Source organism: Ipomoea nil, unplaced genomic scaffold (genome assembly GCF_001879475.1).
Source record: "Ipomoea nil cultivar Tokyo-kokei standard unplaced genomic scaffold, Asagao_1.1 scaffold2283, whole genome shotgun sequence".
Taxonomy (NCBI): domain Eukaryota; kingdom Viridiplantae; phylum Streptophyta; class Magnoliopsida; order Solanales; family Convolvulaceae; genus Ipomoea; species Ipomoea nil.
In genome coordinates this window covers 95,809-108,174 of record NW_017618711.1, presented here as the reverse complement: position 1 = coordinate 108,174, position 12,366 = coordinate 95,809, and positions in this window count along the sequence as shown.

Here is a 12,366-nt window from a genome sequence, read left to right as displayed (position 1 = left end):
TTAAAATTAAAAATAATAAAAAGAAGACAAAAGGGATCCACGGGCTCCATTTGTAAATAATGCTAGATCATTTTGATCCCACATTGAAAATGTTTGGAAAGATGAGTTCTTGAGCTCCTCATCCCACATTGAAAATGTTTGGAAAGAGGAGTTCTTGAGCTCCTCTTACAAACATAATTGTTTGACCATCAATATGGGCAAGTATTGAGAAGTCCAAATGCTCATGTTTTATTTTTGAGTACTATTGACCCGACAAATTATGATGTGAAACTATGTCCACCTTGCATGGTAGACACGGTTCCAAAATTGTTCATAATTATGAATATATAGTTCTATAATTATGAACATATAGTTATGTAATTATGAATATAGAGATTCAATAATTGTGAATATGAAATTCAAAAATTATGAATATATAATTTTATAATTATGAACATATAATTAAGTAATTATGAACATATAGTTTTGTAATTGTGAATATAGAGTTCAATAATTATGAATATGAAGTTCAAAGATTATGAATATATAGCTTTATAATTATGAACATATAATTCAGTAATTATTAACATAGAATTGTGTCTACCTTGCAAGGTGGACACGGTTCCACAGCATAACTATTCGATTGACCTGTTACATATAATATATGTTCACCTATTGAAGCCCAACGAGTCAAAAGACTCTTATTTAATAAACCGTATCTTAGTGACTTCTTATTTTAGTTTTTTTTTTTAAAAAAAATTTATTAGGGGGTTTGGGAAAGATTAACCCAAAATGTAGATGTATTGGTTTAGTTTTTAGCAGTTTGGAGCAAATTGCTAAGTTATTAAATAATATGTTTGGTGTTTTGATTAAATATAAAATGTTAAACATTTGAATTTGTTAAAATTTTGTCGAATTTGCCAAATAATCAAATTACAACAACACGACGACGACGACAACAACAACAACAACAACAACAAAAATAATAATAATAATAATAATAATAATAATAATAATAATAATAATATTAATAATAATAATAATAATAATAATAATAATAAAATTAAAATTAACAAAAAAAAAAAAAAAAAAAAAAAAGACAAAGGGGAGCCCGTCCCTTTGTAAATGATATGAGATTATTTTGATCCCACATTGAAAATGTTTGAAAAGATAAGCTCTTGAACTCCTCTATATAAGAGGTACAAACATAATTGTTTGTCCATCAATGTCGCAAGTATTGAGAAATTAAAAGGTTCTTATTTAAGAAACCTTAGATTTGTCTTCTTATTTTAGCTTTTATTTATTTATTCATTATTTATTATTTATTAATTATTAGTGGGTGGGGAAAGATTAACCCAAAATGTATGTATTGTTTTAGTTTTTAGCAGTTTAGAGCAAATTATTAAATTATTAAATAATATTTTTGGTGTTTTGATTAAAGATAAATTGTTAAAATGACGAATTTGTTAAAATTTTGGTGAATTTTTCAATCTCAATTTTTTAAAATTGTCAATAATAATAATAATAATAATAGTAATAATAATAATAATAATAATAATAATAATAATAATAATAATAATAATAATAATAATAATAATAATAATCATCATCATCATCATCATAATCATCCAAACAAAACGATATACAAAATAAAATTAAAATTAGAAAAATAAGAAGAATGATGTGGGATCATTTTAATCTCATATTGAAAATGTTTGGAAAAATGAGCTCTTTGAAAATGTTTACAAACATAATTGCTTGCCATCAATGTGGGCCGGGAGTGAGAAGTCCAAAGTTTTTTTTTTTGTTTTTTTTTTTTGTTGTTTTTTTTGTTTTTTTGTTTAGAAGTAAATGAATATTAAAAATAGAAAGAAAATATTTCAATAATAATATTTCACATCATGAAGGAGTAAATGCATATTTTTAAAAATAGTAAATGTAAATTAAAAATGGAACGAAAATATTTCATTAATAATATTCTACATCATCAAATTTAAATGTAACGGAAATTAGGTAAAAATATTAATACATCTATATTCTAATTGACTGAAAATAAAAATAATAATTGACTGAAAATAAATCTAATATTACTAATTGACTGAAAATTTTAAAAGGAAATGAATATTAATAATTGACTGCAAATAAAAAAATGCTCCATAATTGACTAAAAAAATGACCAGATCATTGCATTTTAATTAAAAATGGAATGAAAATTAAAAATTGGAGAAAAATATTTCAATAATAATATTCTACATTATCAATAGTAAATGCATATTTTAAACAATAGTAAAGGTGAATTAAAAATGAAACGGAAATATTTTAATAATAATATCTACAATTCTACATCATCAATTAAAAATGGAACGAAAATTAGGAAAAAATATCACTACATTTGATATTCTAATTGATTAATTGACTGAAAATAAAAAAGAATAATTAGCTGAAAATGAATCCGATATCACTAATTGATTGAAAATATAAAAGGATAACTAATCGAGTAATATTCTACCATTATATATTTTAATCCAAGTAATCCGTCCTGATGGATTGAAGGTGTTAGCTCTAGACGAAGATGAATAGGATTGTGTTGTCACTACCAATGTCGTTTACAAAGAGGTTTCAATAATGTGTAAATATAATTGGTGATATTAAGTTTTTTTTTTTAAATAAAAAAATTGTTATATATCTGGACAAAAAAATATATCTTCCATACAAATGAATAAGGATACCAATTCATTTCTATAACTGAGTTGTTAGAGAACGAGCACATTTTACTAATTTATGAAAATTCTAAACAATGATAAATAAAATCTTCAAAGTTATAACACCGTATGCGTACATCTAGACATTAGCTATTAATTTGAGCAATTATTTGCACAAATTCAAGCAATGATACCATCAAAATATATAAATGATCCAAACCATATATTTAATTGCACTATATAATATTTGATGTTCTAATTTAAATAATTATATATCGATTCATATATTCTTAATATATTACAACAAATCAATTCCGTGCATCGCACGGGTGCAAATACTAGTAATAATAATAATAATAATAATAATAATAATAATAATAATAATAATAATAATAATGTTATTACCTTAAATAAATAAATTATTATACTTTCCCTTAAATAAATAAATTATTATACTTTCCTTTTGAATTATTATTTTTTACCTATAAATACAAGGGCTTCTTCAATCAAAGAATCTCAGACTCATCTCTCTGCTTTCTTTTTGTATGAATTTTTTACATTTTTCTAACTATATTATCACGTACTTCAATATATTTTGTAGTTTATATCGTCTGGTATGAGTTTGAAGATACTTAAGGAGGCTTTGCTTCAACAAAAGGAAATTGAGGAGGAAGAGCATTTGTAACAGAACCCTATTTGGTTTAGTTTTTATGGAAGATTGTAGAGATGCGATCGAGGATGATAAAGACTGTAATTTTGATAATTTTGTAATATTTTCTGAAACTTAGAGTTAGTATGTTAATTTCGAGATTTGTACATGCCATTCAAGTTTCTATGTTTTTTTTAACAAGCAGAGTTCATTTTACAGCATTTTTAATATATATATATATATATATATATATATATATATATATATATATATATATATATATATATATATATATATATATCACAACTTGAGTAGAGTGTTTGTTTAACGTATTAAAAATCTCGCTATATTTGATTTTTTCTAAATTTTTGTAAAACACAAAAATAATGATTATTTAAAAAGAAGAAATAAATAACAAATACAATTTCAGATTTTGTGTTACTCCATTCACATATTAGTATAAATAAAAAAAAAAAGTAATAAAATAAAAAACAAAGGAAATATAAATTTTTAACCAAAAATTTAATTAGAGAAACCTGTAATTTTGGAGTAACACAAAATCTAAAATTTTCCTAACAAATTTTCCCCCCAAAACTTTTGTAGTAAAACTTATTTGGTAAGTAAATGTCAAATGGAAATTATATATATATATATATATATATATATATATATATATATATATATATATATATATATATATATATATAAGTAAAATCCTCCTAACAAATTTTCCCCCCAAAACTTTTGTAGTAAAACTTATTTGGTAAGTAAATATCAAATGGAAATTAAATAAATAAATAAATAATAATAATAATAATAATAATAATAATAATGTTATTACCTTAAATAAATAAATTATTATACTTTCCCTTAAATAAATAAATTATTATACTTTCCTTTTGAATTAGTATTTTTTACCTATAAATACAAGGGCTTCTTCAATCAAAGAATCTCAGACTCATCTCTCTACTTTCTTTTTGTATGAATTTTCTACATTTTTCTAACTATATTCTCACGTACTTCAATATGTTTTGCAGTTTATATCGTCCGGTATGAGTTTGAAGATACTTAAGGAGGCTCTGCTTCAACAAAAGGAAATTGAGGAGGAAGAGCATTTGTAACAGAACCCTATTTGGTTTAGTTTTTATGGAAGATTGTAGAGATGCGATCGAGGATGATAAAGACTGTAATTTTGATAATTTTGTAATATTTTCTGAAACTTAGAGTTAGTATGTTGATTTCGAGATTTGTACATGCCATTCAAGTTTCTATGTTTTTTTTTAACAAGCAGAGTTCATTTTACAGCATTTTTATAATTAATATATATATATATATATATATATATATATATATATATATATATATATATATATATATCACAACTTGAGTAGAGTGTTTGTTTAACACCTATTAAAAATCTCGCTATATTTGATTTTTTCTAATTTTTTGTAAAACACAAAAATAATGATTATTTAAAAAGAAGAAATAAATAACAAATACAATTTCAGATTTTGTGTTACTCCATTCACATATTAGTATAAATAAAAAAAAGTATTAAAATAAAATACAAAGGAAATATAAATTTTTAACCAAAAATTTAATTAGAGAAACCTCCCAAAAAAATCAACGTTGTACTGAACCCAAATAAAAAAATACTGGCAATGGCACAATCATAAGGATCAAAGGGAACAATGGAAGACCCAGAAATCCAGACATCATTGATGTACCGAACAATGATGAGAGACTCAGAAATAGGAATATCATTATGAATGAAAACGAAGATTTTTCTTGACACCCGAATTTAGTTTAAGGAGAAGTTTACTCTTGAGTACAAATGTCTCCTCAATGGATTTTGTATGGTCATATAGAGCGTATTTATACACCATGGATGAGTTCAAAATGGCACAATATTGAAATTATAAAATGGTAAGAGATCTCAAAAAAGATAAAACTTTCAAATTTTCAGTTAATACAAAAAATGTTATAATCGGCGAAAATATATATCTTTAACTTTAGACAAAAGTTAAAAACGAAATCATAAACAATTCTAATAATTGACTATTTCATTTCTCTGTTTCTTGAAAAATGATGGGCATGAACAGGTTGACTCATCGTGAAATATAGTAATTAATGAATTACCATTAAAATTAGTATAGTAATGAAAGAATTATCATTTGTATGTTGACATTTTCTCCCGTTTATTACCATTCAAATGTTTGATACCAAAAATTATACTATATAAACACAAAATATGCATATATGGTAAATATGCAATTTATATATATATATATATATATATATATATATATATATATATATATATATATATATATATATATATATATCCCTAATTTTTGGGGATAAACTTGGTTAGGAGGATTTTACTTTTAATTATATATAGATATAGATTATTCTCATAATTTTTCTTTCCTTCCTTTGTGTTATTATTATGGTAATTTTATGGTAATGTATTTAAATATTGGAGGTTGTATGTTCGTATTCCCTCCCTCTACGGGTTTCTCTCTATCTCTCCCTATCGACTAGGGTTTTTTTTTCCGATCAGCAAGGGTTCCGGTCAGATTTTTTCGCAATCGTCGTGCGACTTCGACAAACACTGGCTAGTGATGCTACGACATAGGCGACGATGGCATCTCCGGATACAGCAGCGATAGCAGACCTCTCCGACCAGTGGGCAGATATGGTCCTGGAAGAAGAGGACGTCGGTGTTATGGCACCGATGGATGACAGTACAGCAGCAAGGGTGGCTGAATCATGGACTGTTGTTGGGCGTTTCTTAACACAATGGTTCATCAAGTTTGAATACATGCCGGCAAGTTATGGCTTCGGCCTGGAAGCCGGTTAAGGGTGTGCACATCACGGAACTTCAACCTAATCTCTTCCAGTTTGTGTTTCACCATAAGACATATATTCAGAGAGTATTGGATAAGGGTCCATGGTCCTTTGAGAATTGTACGTTGATCTGCAGGGAGTTGGTCGACGGCCAATTGCCCGGGGATGTGGTTCTGGATTCGGTTGATCTATGGGTCCAGGTTTATGGTTTACCGATTGGATATAATACGGTTCCGGTGCTTGAACAGACGGGGAAGTTCTTGGGAAAGTTCCTCAAGTATGATGAAAGGCAGCTAAAAGGACCTCTCAAGGCTTTCTATCGCATTAGGGTTTCTATGCCGGTAGACAAACCCCTCAAAAGAAGAATGAAGCTTATTCGTCGGGACAAAACATGGGGATGGGTGAACTTCAAATACGAAAGACTACACACCTTTTGTTTTTTCTGTGGGCTACTAGGCCACTCGGACAAATTCTGTTTGAAAGCGAGAGATTCGGTGTTGAAGCCCGAACAGTACCTGTATGGTGTATGGATGCGTGCTGGACAGCCGAGGGGCCCTAGGCCAATTGGGGAACCTTGGTTGCTTGCATCTGATGAACCGGCACGGAGGAATGATGATATAGAGAAATCGGCGGATCATGCAGGCATGGTTGATGCCGTGGACTGCCAATATGCCGAGGATGAAGGGGAGGTCACGGCGTTGAATAAGCGCAGGCTTCAGGATGATAAAAGTGGTGAAACGGGGGTAGCTGCTTCTAGTATGGATATAAACATGAGTGACGGATCAAAAAACTTGCAGATGGCGGGTTCTGGTTCCCAGACCCGCCCACAACAATGAGTACATTAAGCTGGAACTGTCGTGGCTTGGGCAATCCACGGACAGTTCACGAGATTGAGGACATGGTGTCCAGAAAGAAGCCTGATTTTATTTTTCTTATGGAGACTAAGGTGGGGCGTATACATGCTGAGCGTCTTCGTGTTAAGATTGGTTATGAAGGTCTATTCTATGTTGATAATGTGCGGTTGAGTGGGGGTCTAGCGTTACTATGGAAGAAGAATAATACGGTGAGACTGTTGGGTTACTCAAGGACCTATATTGATGTGGATGTGAGTATGAATGGTTTTCCAAATTGGAGAATGACGTGTTATTATGGTTATTCACAGTGATCAAGGCGGACAGAGTCATGGGATCTGCTTAAAAGTTTGGCAACACAATCAGAGTTACCATGGATTGTGATTGGCGACTTTAATGATCTCTTATATCAGTATGAGAAGAAGGGGGGAAATCCACATCCAAATAGCCTCCTACGCAGATTTGAGGAGACCATTGAGCAGTGTGGATTGTCCCAGTTACCGATGAATGGCTACCAGTTTACATGGGAAACTGGTAAAGGCACCCCAGATTGGATTCAGGAAAAACTGGATAAAGTGTTGGTTACTGATCGATGGCGGGATATTGTAAATGGAGCCTCAGTGACCAATTTATTAACAAGAAAATCGGATCACTCGGCAATTTTTATGACCATTCGACATTATGAAGCCAGGAAAGGGGGAGGAAAGAGATTTCGTTTTGAGATGGCATGACTTTATGATGAGGGGTGTAGGGCAGTGGTGGCAGAGTCATGGGAGGAAGGAAAGGGTGGTGGCACACAGAGTTGCATTAAACATTGTGGAAACCGCCTGTCCCGATGGGGTGGAGACCGGTATCACAAGTTTGGAGAGAAAATTCGGCTGCTTCGTAAGGGGCAGGAACGATTACGGGGATGCACTGATCCAACTTCCCTAGCTGAATACAATCGGCTGGAGGAGTCCTTGTCTCGGTTGGAGGTCCAGGAGGACGTATATTGGAGGCAGAGGGCCAAGCAGCACTGGCTAAAGAATGCTGATGCAAACACCAAATTCTATCACAGGTATGCCTCTCATCGAAAAACGAAAAATACTTTACATAGACTTATGAATGGTGATGGGGAATGGGTGGAGGGAGATGATATGTCAGGTGTAGTGTTGGAATATTTCAAGCAAATCTTTGCAACAGAAAATCCAATGAATGGTGATCTTATATTTGATAATGTTATGCCACGAGTCACTCAAGCACAGAACGAATGGCTAATACGGCCATTTGAGGTGGATGAAGTAAAATCTGCTATGTTTTCAATGTTTCCTGATATGTTTTCAATGTTTCCTGAAGTAAAATCAGAATTTTTGGGATATTGTAGGTGGGGATGTTTCGAGTTTTATTGTTAATTGTTTGAATACGTGCTCATTTCCCCCCAGGTCTCAATGACACTAATGTGGTATTAATTCCAAAAAAAGAAAATCCGGAGTTGGTCTCTGATCTTAGACCGATTGCACTCAGTAATGTAATTTATAGAGTTATGGCTAAAATGATGACACAGAGGATGAAACCCCTAATAAATGATATTATATCTGAGTCACAAAGTGCATTCATATCTGGTAGATTGATTACGGATAATATCTTGGTAGCCTCGGAGGTAGGACATTATTTGAACAGAAAACAGTGTGGGGCGGTAGGTTGGAGTGCTCTGAAATTGGATATGGTCAAAGCCTATGATCGTATGGAATGACCTTTTCTGAGAGGTATGCTTGTGGCACTGGGTTTCCATGAAAAGTGGATTGATTTTATTATGATGTGTGTCTCTACAGTTTCATATAGCTTTTTGGTGAATGGAACACGAAGTGATGCAATTATGCCAACTAGAGGATTGAGACAAGGTGATCTGTTATCCCCCTTTCTGTTTATTATTTGTGCTGAGGGCCTTTCACTGTTATTACAGAAAGCACAAGATAGGGGCCTAATACATGGATGCAGGGTAGCGCGTGGTGCCCCCGCTGTTTCACATCTTTTCTTTGTTGATGATAGTCTTTTATTTTTTAAAGCAACTGGTCAGGAGGCTATTGAGATAAAGAACTGTCTATCACTGTATGAGAAGTTGTCTGGACAGAAGGTCAATTTTCAGAAATCTAGTATATGTTTTAGCAGGAATACAACTGATGAGGAGAGGGATAATGTGGCGCAGGTGTTGGAGGTAATGCAGGCTCCTAACTTTGGAAAATATCTTGGCTTGCCATCATTTATTGGTAGAAATAAGAAAGTAGCATTTGCTTACATTGAGGATAAGATCCGGCAGAGAATAGGATCTTGGAATAAGAAATTGTTATCACAGGCAGGTAAGGAGATCTTATTGAAAAGTGTGGCCCAGGCTATGCCTACCTTCTCAATGAGTGTTTTTTTATTGCCAGTGTCTATCTGTACCGCCATTGAGCGTCTTATGAACCGGTATTGGTGGGGATCTGGGACTGATAGAAAAATACATTGGACAGCTTGGGATAAGCTATGTCTCCCTAAGAAATATGGTGGATTGGGCTTTAAAGATCTTAAAGCTTTTAATGTGGCTCTTCTGGGTAAGCAGGCATGGAGATTGCTTACTAACACGGAATCATTGGTTTCAAAAGTTTATAAAGCCAGATACTATCCTAGACTCTCGTTTATGGAAGCAGAACTGGGGAATAATCCCAGTCATTGCTGGAGGAGTATTATGGCTGCAAAAAGCCTAGTATGTAGTGGTGTGAGAAGGAGGATTGGGAATAAAAATTCTACCTCTGTGTGGAGGCATCCCTGGTTACAAGATGAGGAGGATCCCATGATCCAAACAGAAATGCCGCCCCAGCTGGCTGATGCTAGAGTAGCCAACCTAATTGATCAAGGGACAGGAACATGGGATTATCATTTACTTACTGATATTTTTGAGCCAGATGATGTGTCAAGAATCTTAAAAATACCAGTCTCCCAGGAATATGAGGACCAATGGTATTGGCATGGGGATCCCAATGGTTGCTACTCAGTTAAAAATGGGTACAGACGTATTATTGGAAATTATGAGAGTAGTATGAACTCGGGGTTTAATAAATGGCTCACTTTATAGAAGCAAAAAATACCGCCCAAATGGAGAATTTTTATATGGAAGGCCATAAATGATATCCTCCCTACTACTAGCAACCTGCGTATTAAAAGGGTGGATGTGAATCCATTGTGTGCCGTGTGTGGAGTAGAAAATGAAGATGCTATGCATGCATTGGTTTTGTGTGACTATGCTAAAGCCATTTGGACACAATCTAACCTACCATTACCAAACATTATGACAAATATTTTTTATGAATGGTTTGATGAATTATTGAATATTCTAGACTCTGATTGAATTCTCTACGCAGCTGCAATACTATACTACCTATGGAAAGCCCGAAATGGAGCAGTATGGGACGCTTGTTTGGCTTACCCGAGGAAGACGTTGGCTATGATCCATGTTGCGGTAAACTCGTGGCGCCAGGTGCATTTGCTGCCACCAAATTCTGCTGCTTTAAATGTTACTGCCGACACCCATCCACTGGAAATGCTTACTGCAATGCAATTAATTCCAAGCCACCCACTTGGACAACGGCAACAGTGCAACAAATGTTACGTTGATGTGGCCTATCACGATGGGTCCAATCAAGCTTCGGTAGGTGCGGTACTTATGGGAGAGGATGGGCATTGTCTCGGCTTTCGTTGCGCCACTACCATATTGTTATTCACCATTGATGGCAGAGGCATATGCTTGCAAGGAAGCCCTCTCATGGCTACGTGATCGAGGAGTGCAAACTGTTGAACTTTATACGGATTGTCAGACGCTACAAAAATATTTGACACCACCGTATCAATTACCAAGATCATATATTGGCTATGCTCTAGATGGATGCAGAAACCATATTACTACTTTTACATATTGTCATGTTCATTTTATTCCTAGATCGCAAAATTATTTAGCACATAGTTTAGCAGCCTCGGCTTCTAAGTATGATACAGCTATGTATTGGGATGATATCCCACCTGATGCTATTTCAGCTTATCTATAAATACAACCCATTGGTTGACTTTCAAAAAAGTATTTAAATATTGGAAGAAAACAAATTTATAATTAATGAAATTATTGTGGTAATTGCCACAATATTTGGTAATTATAATTAATATAATTAATGAAATTGAGAAATATATGATTTCTTCCGTAGAAATATTTGTGACAATTTCATTAAATTATAATAATAAAATATGAAATATAATTAAAGAAATGAAATTATAAAATTAACAAAACATGAATATTTATAATTTTTTTAAATATACATATATATACTCTTTAAATTTCTAAATATAATTTTTTAAGTATAAATCTATCAATATAAATTATAATTAATGAAATTATATTATAGGACTTTCCTATATACATATTAATAAATATTATGTGTATATACAAAGTATTATACAATCATATAAGGATATGCGTCCGCTTAGAATATTTATTTATTCATACAAAATTTAAAATTTACATTTTTTTATTGATTTCTAATACAATTCTCTTAGTTATTATTATTCATATTTTTAAATTTCATATATAGATATGAAATACAATTTCGAATAAATCAACTTAATTATATGAAATTTTTTCTATAAATTTATCTAAATATGTACATGATTAGAGATTATATTAACCATACAAAATTTTAATTTTAATTTTAATTTTGTATGTTATGAAAATAGATACTTGACTAAATATATAAAAGTCCAAGTATATTATTATATTGTACATTTTAACATCTTTTTATTTTTTCTATTTTTATTTTAAATTCATAATAACAAAAATAAAATTCCGTGCAATGCATGGATAAAACACTATATTTAAAAAATACAATTTGATAAATATCATAAATTAATTAGTAAAATATCATTTATGTTTATAATAATTAAATAAAAAATAAATAATTCAACTATGTGAACCAATAATTTCAAAATGAAATTAATGTACAGTTACAAATAAATATAGCATGATTACATTTACTTTAATTAGTTTTAATTCCCTTAAAGATATGACTTTTCTTTATCAGTTTTTTTATGGTAGACTAAGTGAGTGTTTGGGTTGCTAGAAAAAAATTTTTTTTTTATAAATACTTAATAATAAAAAATAATTTTAAAATATTTTTTTTACCCCCTTATAACATGTGTAAATCTTATATTTTTTAAAAATAAAATTTGATAAATATCATAAATTAATTAGTACAATATCATTTCTGTTTATAAAGTATAATAATTAAAAAAAATTAAATATGTGAACCAATGATTTCAAAATGAAATTAATATA